An 11,844-nucleotide genomic window follows, 5' to 3' on the forward strand; every position below is an offset into this window, starting at 1 on the left:
CATTCCTGGTCTTGTTGGACAAATCCCTCTGCCTCAGGTTTCTGGGGTATGACCCCTCCTGAGACAAGTTCCTGAGACACGTTTTGTCCTTGAACCTCCTGGACCAACCTCTTCCTCTCGCCTTCCCTGGCTCCTCTTCACTGATGCTCCTTCATGACCTACTCTCAAATTCACGCCTCCACCACCAGGCTGATTCTCTCCCATGAGATTGCTGATTCAGTCTTTCATGTCATCTTGCCTGCTCTACGACCCTAAGAGAACTGGAGCTACATACGTAACAATGAACCCAGGAAGCAGCCCCATGCTCCAGAATCCATGAAAAGACCGCGGGGCAGCTTGGTGTGCACAACACACTGTCTGAATCAATAGCTGAACGCAGGTGTTTCTCAGTGGAGGAAACGGCCCCAGGGAATAGTACCTCCTGGTATATGCTTTCTCTGTAAACACATTGCACACATTACGCAGCCAAGTTGTGACTTGTATGGGCAGTACATGTGGCAGGAATCACATGCTGAGCATCAGCGCTAAGTGTAGGAGATTTTCCGACTCTGTTGTTGTCATTACCATTGTTTAGAATGCCCCTTATCAAGCTGAGTGCCCTGACACTCGGGGCAAGGATCCCTGTGGACTGACTGGCCCGTCTGGTGCTCCCTGAGCAGGCTCTCAGGATTTCACTGCAAAATGTTAACTTGCCTTTTGACTCTATGACCTACAATGCAAAGATGCACCTTTAATGGCCAAAGTGGAATTGCTCTCTCTTCAAATGCTGATTAGAAAATTCATCCAAGGATTGACTGCCATCCATTTCTTGCTAAAGGTGCAGTCAAGATGCGGGATGTTTAGGTAAAAGAGTCACCCTTTTATTCACTCATTTTAAATTTACAAAATTTCATTTAGGCTTTCATTTAGAAATTGCAGAAAAAAATACAAATCAAGATTGGCCGCAGTCCTGGAGTACCTCCTTGTGTTGCAGGAATAAAATTATAATAAATATTGCATATGTGATTTGGAAGCAGCCCATGGAAGGACTTGATCAATTCTGTGTGGGCTGGAGATCTGAGCGCGGTGAGAGAAGTTCTCGTGTAGAAGATAATGGATTAGGGCTGGGGCCAGAGCTCAGGGTAGGGAGCTTGCTTTGAGAACTCACCTCATGTGTGCAAGGCCCAGGGTTCGATTCCAACTATTGCACAAAAGAAAAAAGTAAGGCAATATCTGAAAACCAAAATACCAAAAAGAAAATTCCAGATGCAAGGGATAATGCTGTGAAGTCATGGATACGCAGAAGAAGAAAGAGCAGAGAAGCACCGAGGGCCACGAGAGGCTTTGTGCACCTTTCTAAGAAATTAGAATTTAGCTTAGGCTAGTCAGACAGGCTCAGACTAACATCTGCATGCTGTCCTTTTCAGCCTACGGCGATGGGTAAGTTATTTAGACATGCGGTGGACCTTAGTGTTTTCAGCTGTGAAAGCATAATAATAATGATTTTTGCTATTAACTCAAGGCCCGTATCTATGACTAAGACACAATGCCTGCCTTCAGGGAGCTCCCTGCTGAGAAGTGCTCTGAGGGTTAAACAAGCTTCTTGACAAACTTAACACTGTCCCGGCATATTTGCAGCTATATTCTCTCCCCACAGGCACCTGAGGATGAGCTTCGCCTGCGTGGCATTCTGTGCAAGGACAAAGCCATACTTCTGCGCTCCTCTGCGCCTCCCTGAACTAACGCTATTCTCATTTTCTTTCTCTGTCATCAGTGCCAACCTCATCGACTCCCAATAAAGCACTGTTAATGCCTGAGCCGGGTGCTGGGCACTCAAAGTGCACTGAGCTCCCAGATTAAAGGGGGCAGTTACACAAATGCTCTTCCATGCACACTCACCTGTGTGGAACACACATGAGGAGCGAACAGCCAAGGAAGCCACAGTTGGACATCTCTGAACACAAACTCATCACCTGCGTTAAAAAGGAGAGGCTTACTGAAAATAAACAGAGTTTACACAAGAGATTCGAAGCCTAAACCCAGCTCAGGACAAGTTGGGACTTTGTGATACCATGCAGGGCTAAACACGAAGTGGACCAGAGGGGCCCAGAAGGGACCCGCTTTGGGGCTGCATTGAAATGGGGCTCTCTACACACGAAATATATTTTAGGTAAGAAAATTACCATTTCTACTCTAATAAAAATCCTCAATGCCTCTCTGTGCTGCGTTCTCTTTACTATATTTTATTTCAATTTTCCTGGGAAGAGTCTATGAAACCATGGTGAAAAAGAGGGAGAGAAATCCTGAAATGTTTAATCTCTACTTTTGGGTAAAGATTAATGGCCTAGAACAAATACTGTTGAAAAATAGGCTCTGACAAGTGAAACCATGATTATAGTAATAACAGCGACAAACCCCACAGGTCAGTGTACCTCTCCTCCCGCCGGGATATAGGTACCCTTGACAGCAGCTTACTACAGCTATGAGGACGTGAGGACTTAGAGACAGTACAACTTGGAATCAGAATTGAAGAAGTCAAGTGAGACAGGGCCTGAGTGAATATTTAGCCTGGACCCCTAAATCATTTCTACACCTAAGATATTTCATGGTGCCTCTTCTGTAACTACATCACCCAACCAAATTCCCATGTTGCCCAGCACAGCCGGGCAGACAGACTGATTAGAAAGACAACAACAGATAGCACTGAAAGATTAGCAAAAGGTAAAACCTTAAAATACACAACATGGACTGTCCTGGCCACCGAATCTGTAGAGTGCATGTTTTCCAGAATAGTTTCTTGGTGAGTAAATGCACAATTTTCATGATGTCATTTGAAAGGGCAAATTTCCTCAATGGAGTCACTACCCTACCTTGGCATGTGCTACAAATATCTCTACTCCAGGTTCTCACCAGAGAACGTAGATGTTTGCATCATCATTTTTCAGAAGTCGGGATTTCTGTTTTAAAGTGTTTTAATGATGCTTATTTGTGTGTGTATGTGTCTGCATGTGTGTATGCAGGATTACTTCTATATTACAATTTGCCTCAACTGTAATAAGTTCTGCTAAAAGTGGAATAAAACTCCTTGGAGTTCAACAAAGTTACTGTCATTCTTTAGTTTTAAAATGCTTCGGTCTTATTTGTTGTCATTTTAATTGTCTTTTCTTGGCTTATTAGTCAATTTTAACATGATTTTTATGATAGATAGATAGTTAGATAGATAGATGATAGATAGAATACTTATTAGTCATTTACAGTTTCCCCAGAACTGGTTGAGCTATCTAAGGACCCCCAGAAAATCCTGATGGAGTATCAGAATTGGAGGGAGGAAAGGAGGAGAAATTTCCAAAAGAATGGGAGAACCATGGGGCAGGGAAGGCAGAGGGCAGAGTGAGTGGGCATCGTCATCCCACCCCTGATCTACATTTCACTCTCTTGCTTGATCTTTCTCTTTTCTTACATGCCCCTGCCCCTTTCCCTTAGGACATTACATTTTCACAGAACCACTTCCCCCACCTCAATGGAGCCCTCACATCTGGTACCTTTCTCTCTCGAGTGTGCAGCTTCTAAAGACAGAGTGAAGTAAGGTGGAGAACATCTCTCCTTAGGTAAGAGGACAGGAGGAAACATCCTAGTCCCAGCATTTAATGCTGACACACTAGCTCTGTCATTTCATTCCAAGACTGTAGCCCATGAATAGAAAATCCAAGTCCATCACGTTTCTAGAACTGCAGTATTACCAGAATAAAATGCTGCTCATCAACTCTATTTTTTCTTTTTCCACTCATTCTTACAGTTCCAGTATCTACGTCCAACTTTGGATGCAACCAGGCTGTCTGAAATATGAGTGAGCACTTTAATGACCCAGACGCTGTACTTCGCATTAATTGTTCTATGGTAATGGACACAAGAGATAAAACTAGAAAGGCCTCTGTGGGAATGGTTCCCTCCAGCCCTGCAATAGTGCATCCCTGCATGGAGGGGCCAGAGACAGCAAGGGAGAAATGGAGCTCCGCCTACATGGTTCCTACTTCCTCACTTAAAAAGAGATCTCAAACATATTTGGAGAGATTTTAAAATATGTCAAATCTAGGAATTGAATTAGATTTTCTACCGTACTTTTTGATACATTTAGAATTCAAAATTTAACCTTATAGACTACCATTAAAAATGCACTATTTTTTTAAAGAAGTTATTCAAATCACTGTCCTTCCCCATTTTTGTTTTTTGTTTATTTGTTTTGTTTCGTTTCCTACTCAGGTGTTCCTTTTTTGTAATTTCAGCACCGGTGAATTTTACTCTGTTGTTACAGTTTCTTTTCATGAGCTGCCTATTGTCCTCCCTGCAATGACATGTGGTAGCTCAATTTATTCACAACAAGGAGGACACTGTTTTGAGGTAGTTCATAGCGTGATGGCGAGAAGCAATGCATGCACACTTGGTGGACTGCACACAGAAGGGTCCACACAGAATCTACAGAACAGGTTCCTAATCTGTGTGTGATTACCTGGAGTGTCATTGTTACTAGTATGTCTCTTACCATAAATATCCAGTCATAATGATGACAGTGCCCACTGAATGACTCTGCCATGTGCCTGGCACTAGGCAGGAGATTTCATTTCATTTACCTCTTTTATCATTTATCACACATAATCCTATCTAATAAATCTGCAGGGTTTATATTATCATCACACTTTTAAGGTTCAGCAAGATAACTTATGAAAGCTATATCAGTCCAGAGCAGCTTAAAAACCTGCTGAAGGGATAACACCAAGCCCACATCCTCATTAGTACGCAAAATGCTTCTAGAAATTTCACAGAGAAGGCAATGCTTAATATAAGACAAAAAGACTGAAATGGAAAAATCAAAAGTTTCCAGATTGTGCTTGTAGGGATGGAGAGGAAGCAGGAAAAGGTTTTCCTAGATGCAAAGAGAGAAAAGTGAAATTCCAACTGTGTTTAATGACTGGTAAGAAATTTGGAACAGCAGCAACATGGATCTCTATGGGTAGAAAAGCAGATGAGATGGGGCCACACTCCAAAGAGACCTGTCTGCCTCCCAGGGGAAGCAGGGTTTATCCAGAGACCATGGTGGATGGTATGGAGGGGTCAAGGAGCCAGAAGATTTGATTATATTTCTGAAATACCACTTTCCTGGTGGTATGGAGAATGGAGTCGAGGAAAAGGGAGGGATGGATGAAACATCTTAGAAGGCCGTAATTCTAGGTCTAAGAAGTGACCATAATTCTAAAGAGTGACCAAACTGAAGAAAAGGCCACAGTCCCTAGAGAAAGGGTCTTCTTTGATACATTTTTTAAAAGTAGACTCTGTAAGTCGTGGTATAATTTAAATATGCAGATTGAAGAGGAGAGGAAGACTGAGGTCAGATCCATCATCCAAATGCCCAGCTTGGTCAACTGCATGGACAGTGGTAGAAGGCAGGGTGGTGCAGGACGGAGATGAGAAGGTGACTGGCACATTTTAGGGACTTCAGAAACCAGTGGGAAAGTAGACCTGGAGGGCTAGAGCCAGGGGACACAGTGCGGCATCAGTTGTGTGTGGTCATGAAAACTATAGGAATGGAACACATGATTCAACAGGAAGGCTCATAAAATGTTACAATGTCAGTATTTAAGACAAAAGTGGAAAATTAAAAGCTTGGCAAATGCCCTGATAAGGAAGAATGTAGGAAGAAGATCTCAAAAGAAGAATTCCACAGAAACCAAATGTGGGGAGAAGGGAAAATTCAAGAGTGTTCAACAGTTCGGTAGATCAAATATGATATGGATTGAAAAACTGCCACTGATTCTAAAAGTAGTCACTGACCTAAAACAAGAGCAGACTCCAGAAAGTAATGGAAAGAATGCAGTGGGTAGAGGTGACGATGCGAGAGGTAAACACACACCATGCACTCAAGAACCCTGGCTGGAAAGTCAGGAATCCTGAGTGGCCACAGCAGCACTCCTCATAAGTGGGGAAGGAACCAAGGCCTGTATTAATCCACCAGCAATGACCTGCAAGGAATCCACAATGAGAGGATACAGCTGGCTCCGCTGGTGAGGGGAATGGTAACCATGACGGCACACTAAACAGTTGCCTAGGACAATAAGGCAGATGGAGGCACAAAGGCACTGAGAGACACGGGCAAGAGTGAAAGTGAAGAGCTAGAGCAAGACAGGCTGATTTCATGGCGGTAGGAAACATGCAGGACGCAAGGGTGGGAGAGACAGACGGCTAAGAAGTCATTCTTGAGAAGTAGCACACTGCAGATGAGAACCAGAATGAGGGGGTGTTTGGGGAATCAGAAGTGGACACGGGCTGCACTGGCTCTGTGCCGACAAGTTGGAGTGGGTCTACAGATGCAAGAGCTTGGGTGGTGGTTCCGCTGAAGCCTCCCAATCACAGCAGGGATGTGCAGAGAACAGCTGAGTCACAAGCCAAAGACTGTGTAGGGGAAAGAAGTCGGTGGGACATCTGGAGAGAAAAGGGTGGTGTTCGTACGCACGGACATGAGCTACCTGAGGCCGGAGGCGAACGGCCTGGGAGGACAGGATGGAAAGGCTACTGTGTCACTTCCTTTCTACAGGGCCACACAAGATGGCTTTGAAGAAACACAGTCCCCACTCTCCCCACCATGAATTCCAGAGTTTGGGAAGTAGGCAGGAGGTTCTACGAAGTGATCGGGAAACATGCTTGCTATTAAGTTACTGTCTCTCAGCTTCAAAGCTGTCTCTGAATTCTGCTTTGTGATTCTGTGACTGGAACTCTCTAAACCGCTTGTCCGCTCTGCCAGGTGCTCTGTTCTACGCTCTGACATTAGAGGGCACCAGAAGAGGCTGGAAGGCTGAGAAAGGACTTGATGCTTCCTGTTCCTATTGATGCCAGTAGCAACAGGGGACCCCAGTGTGTGGTGGCTGCGTAGTACCCCTCAGATCTATCACAGGAGATAGGCAGGTCTGATTCCAGCTCTTCAAGGGTACCAGACCAAACTTTTAAACTGTCATAATCCATAATTCTTACCATGATTCTGTTGGTTGTAATTTCATATAATTTAATTTTAGTAATTATTATTAGCAAACATGAACAATATCTAATAATCACCTCCAAAAGCTTGTGAAATTTTTAAAATTTAGGAAAACACAAAATTCACAGAACATGATGAACTTCAAGAATTCCTAACTCGTTGCCTCATGAAGGCTGCTGAATTGGAGAAAATATTTGCAACCCAGTCGTTTGACAAAGGATTAATATCCAGAACACACAAAAAACTCAAATCAGCAGCAGTAATAATGACAATAATCTGATTTTAAAATAGACATAAGATCTGAACAGACATTTCTCTGAAGACACACAAATGTCCAACTCTTCCATGAAAAATAGATATAAAGTCTCATCAGAGATGTGGAAATCAGAACCACAATGGTAAATCATCACACCCCAGGTACCAAAAAGAGAAACACACACAGCAAATGTGGGCAAGGCCCCAGAGGAAGGGGCATTTCCCTGTGCTGCTGGTGGGAGTGTAAATCACTGCAGTCATCATGTAGGACAGTATGGAAAAAATAAAACACCAAAAGTGCAAGTATCGTATGATCTAGGTGTTTACTTGAAGAAAATGCAACCATATCCGAAAAAATACCCTCAAGTCCCTGGTCACTGCCACACTATTTACCATAGTCAGGATATGGAATCAAGCAAGATGTCTTTCAATAGAGGAATGGGGGCTAAAAATAAATTTACTAAGGGCCATAGAGAATTCTGCAACCTACTTTTAAAGTCTACCAATGAATATTAAGGCACAGAACTAATGTGTCTAAGTAAAACTATCTCCAAAACCTTAAACAGAAATCATAAATGTCCATGACTGACACAAGAAATTTCTCCAAGACATCTAGTTTTCAGGTGTGCCATAAAATACACAGAATGAGAAGAGAAAGAGAAAAATGGGGGGTGGGAACAGACGAAGAGATTTGTGAAACGTGGTGCATATGCACAATAAAATACTCTTTGGCCATAAAAATGAATGAAATCACCATTTGCAATAACATGAATGGAAGCCGAGGATATCATGGTACATGAAATAAACTGTGCACAGAAAGACGACGCCGCACGTTCTTACTCATTTGGGAAAAACTTTACAAATCTACCTCAGAGGAGAAGAGAGCAGCGATCGTGACAGCAGGAAGGAGATAGGGAGGCACAAAAGAGCAAGCACAGAAAACGGGCACCAAAGCACAGTTAGGGAGGGAAAGTCAGTCATAGCACTGTAGAGCACAGGAGGGGAACTATAGTCTAAAACAATTTAGGTTATATTTCACAGTATCTACATAAACATTCCCAGCAAATAGAAATGATCATTGTTTGGGAAACATTGATGGAAATACTAAGGACCTCAATTTGATTAATATACACTGTATTATGCACCAAATTAACACATAATATTATTTAAATGCCAACAGATATTATGTATCCATTTTTGATGTTTAAATTTAAAAATGGATTCAACATATTGCTACATTTGTGTGCTTTGTGGAGGAAATATTACAAATGCAGTTAGGGTCCCTTTTGAACATCCCTTAGATCATATTTCTCTCTACTCCGCCCTCTCTAGAGTTAATCAGTGCCCTGAAATTAGCATATATATAGCACATATGTATTAGCATATATATTACATCACCCCACTTTTTCTTGTGGAAGTATTTACCTGTAAACAATATATTTCTGGACTATTTTAACTTTATGAATATACTCCTCACGGATATCCAAACTCCCATTTCACTATCCTTGGTTTTCTAGATTTACCCCATTGACCAATATGCCTCTGATAAATTTGTAAAGATTCTTTTTCACCAGTGCACTACATTTTATTTAGCCAATGATCACTGATAAATATTTAAGATGTTTCATTTTCACTGCTGCAGAGAGTACTGAAAAAATGTCTCTGTATATAGCGTTTTATACAAAAGTCAAAGTGGAATATTTGTTTGATCTTCTAATTATCATCCCCAAGTTCTAACCTTTCCAGAAATGTGTTTTACAGTATTGCACTCTGTCATTTACTAGAATGCCAAAATATTTGGAGAAATATTTATTTCTCCAAATTACATCCACACAAACAGTGCACAGAAATTTCCACTATGCCACATTCTTGCACTTAGTATTTTCCAGACATGTAATTTCTGCCAACACAAAAGATGTGAAATAATATCTTATCATTGTTTAATGCACATGTTGTGGTTCTCAGCATATGTTGGCTGTGTTTTTTCCTGGCATGAATTTGTCTTTTCTGTAAAGTCCTTCTTTTTATCCTTTGTTTAGTTTTCTATTGAGTCACATGCCTTTTTCCTCTTAATTTATAGATATTCTTTACATAATGAATATTAACTATCACTTATACACATCTTAAATATCTAGGAGAGTTTTATTTTGTTTTTCTATTTTTATCACATGCTTTGATAAACCAAAATTTTTTATTGACCTATTGCAATTAAATATATCAACCTATCAATTCTGATCTACTTGTTGACCCCTGCTTGAGTAACACTTCACCATGATTACTGTTACCCAATGGCGGCAGTTCTACCTTAGTCTTCATGTCCACAAGGTGTTTTGGTTATTCTTGCTTTTTCTCTCCCAGGAAAATTTCAGGATCAGTGCATAATCATCCCACAAACCTCTACTGGAAGTTTGAATGAAGTTGAATCTATAATTTAACATATTCTCCTATCTCCCTCTCCTGACAAATCTAAAAGGCAATTAAGCTACGCTTCTAGTTTAGAGACTGAGTGTATGTGTGTGTGTGTGTGTGTGTGTGATATTTAGTAACCTGCAAAGTATCACAGGGCAAGGCTGAGATAAGAAGTCAGATTTCGAGATGGAACTGGCTTAGCAGTGTGTGGTTTCTCCGTGCGTTTGATGTTAAGATTGAGAGTGTCCCTTTTTCTAACCAACAGCACTTCACAGTCCTTAATGTGGTGATCTGCTCTTCAGTCTTGCTCAATGTGTTGGTGATTTTAATCATGAAGAGGAGAAAAGCAAGAAGTGCAGGTGCCTAGAGAAAGGTCAGACTCCAGTATTTTCTTCACTGGAATTGTAGTCTTTTTTCCCCTGTCCTGCTGTCCCTTTCCTCCAACTTGCCAGTCTTTTGTTCACGTAACAGGAGGCTTTACTCTGCAGGTCAGAGCAGAGGGACAGGTCAGCATCTCTGCTCCTGTGCTGTGTGAATGCTCCAGCCGCTCTGTGATGACTGCATGAAGTTCTTTAAGTTGGCTCTGCTACTCTTCCTGGAAGGCTTGCTTACACATAGATAAGAGGTTTCTGTTTCAGAAACAGTGCCATAGAATGAATCCAAAACTACATATCCAATTATGAACAAAAGATGACCAAGCAAGGAGAGGTTCTTAAAAGATATGCTGTTTTAAGTCTTTGGTTAGCTGAAGTGTCTTCCAACCACAAGTTTGCATTGTGTTTTCACAAAAACATCTTAGAAATCATGCTCAAATATTAGTTTTGTTTACTTTTAATATTTCTATCATTAGCTAAAATACATCATTACCCAAAATTACTTTTTAAAAAAATTCTAATAAATATACTATAGATTAAAATAGTAGTTACTAACCAAACTACCAACAGCAAAATATAAAAATAATTAGAAATTCCATTGGCCCACTCAAACACTTAATAGCATATAATACCATGCCATGTGGTATTGAAAGATGTTAATAAGTTTGATTTTTCTAAAATTATATCTTGTTTACTTTTATCCATGTATTATTCTTTCAAACTGTGTGATATTTAGTTGACATAGAAAACAAATCTTCGAAGATATTGCTACTCTTGCTAACTAAAACAGTGCGTGATTTGCAAGTTAGATAGGAATTACGGTGTAGATGTGGCAACCAAAAAGACAGACGACTGAACTATTACCTGTTCTCTCCCCATCTTCTCCTCCAAACACAGCCCTAGTTTCACTGTGTGGGAACACTTCCCAGAGGGAAGATTCATTCTCCCAAACATCTCCCACCGCGTGCAGCTCTTGGTACCTCAGGACAGACTGAATCGAGAGAAAAGGAAACAGGAAAAGGGGCAGACAGCCGGATTAGCCCGCACTGTGCGTATTAGTGATGGGTAGACTTCAAAAGACTGAGACGTTCATTTTGGACAGGTGCCCAGAGATTACCAGGCTTACCCAAAACTTTCCATAACTTCTGGCTTTAGAATGGAGCTAGAATTCTTTTGAGAACAGACTTTCACTCATTCCATTTTCATGGTCTTTAACAATAAAGAAATAAACAAACAAAACCAAAGAAATTCTAAAATGTGTGATCCCTAGAAAATGAAGTATTTATTTTAAATAGATAACAGCAAAAATAATGTTTTGAAACCTTAAAGTGTAACTGTTAACGTATTTTTTCCTGGGAGAGACAGCAGATTCTTAAAACATTTGGCTGTTATGTGAGTCCTGTTTTAAATACCATGAACAATAAAGCTTTTGAGCAGGTTTTTAGGGACAGGAGAAATCTTCATTTGCCTTCTGATTTGCCTAGGACGCTCCTAACTATTGTGGGTCCTCATCCACAAACTGCAGGCTCTCAGAGAGATGCACCACCAGCCCAGGCCTGGTGTAGAGGACAGAGCCAGCTGAAGAGGTGACAAGGAATTGTATGTCTCTCAGACTTCTGCTAAGTGAACAAACACAGTGAGTTATACGTCAAAGAGCATGAGCACCCTTCGGTCTAATCACATGTCTGATGAAACGCATCTCTCAAATATCTCACATGAGGTTTATTAGTACTAAAACAAAAGACTAACGTGAAAAAAAGTTACTTTTGCAAACTTTTTTTTTTTTTTTTTTTTTTTTTGGGG

Source organism: Fukomys damarensis, unplaced genomic scaffold, assembly GCF_012274545.1.
Source record: "Fukomys damarensis isolate Sample0158 unplaced genomic scaffold, DMR_v1.0_HiC HiC_scaffold_25, whole genome shotgun sequence".
In the NCBI taxonomy this organism is placed as follows: Eukaryota; Metazoa; Chordata; class Mammalia; order Rodentia; family Bathyergidae; genus Fukomys; species Fukomys damarensis.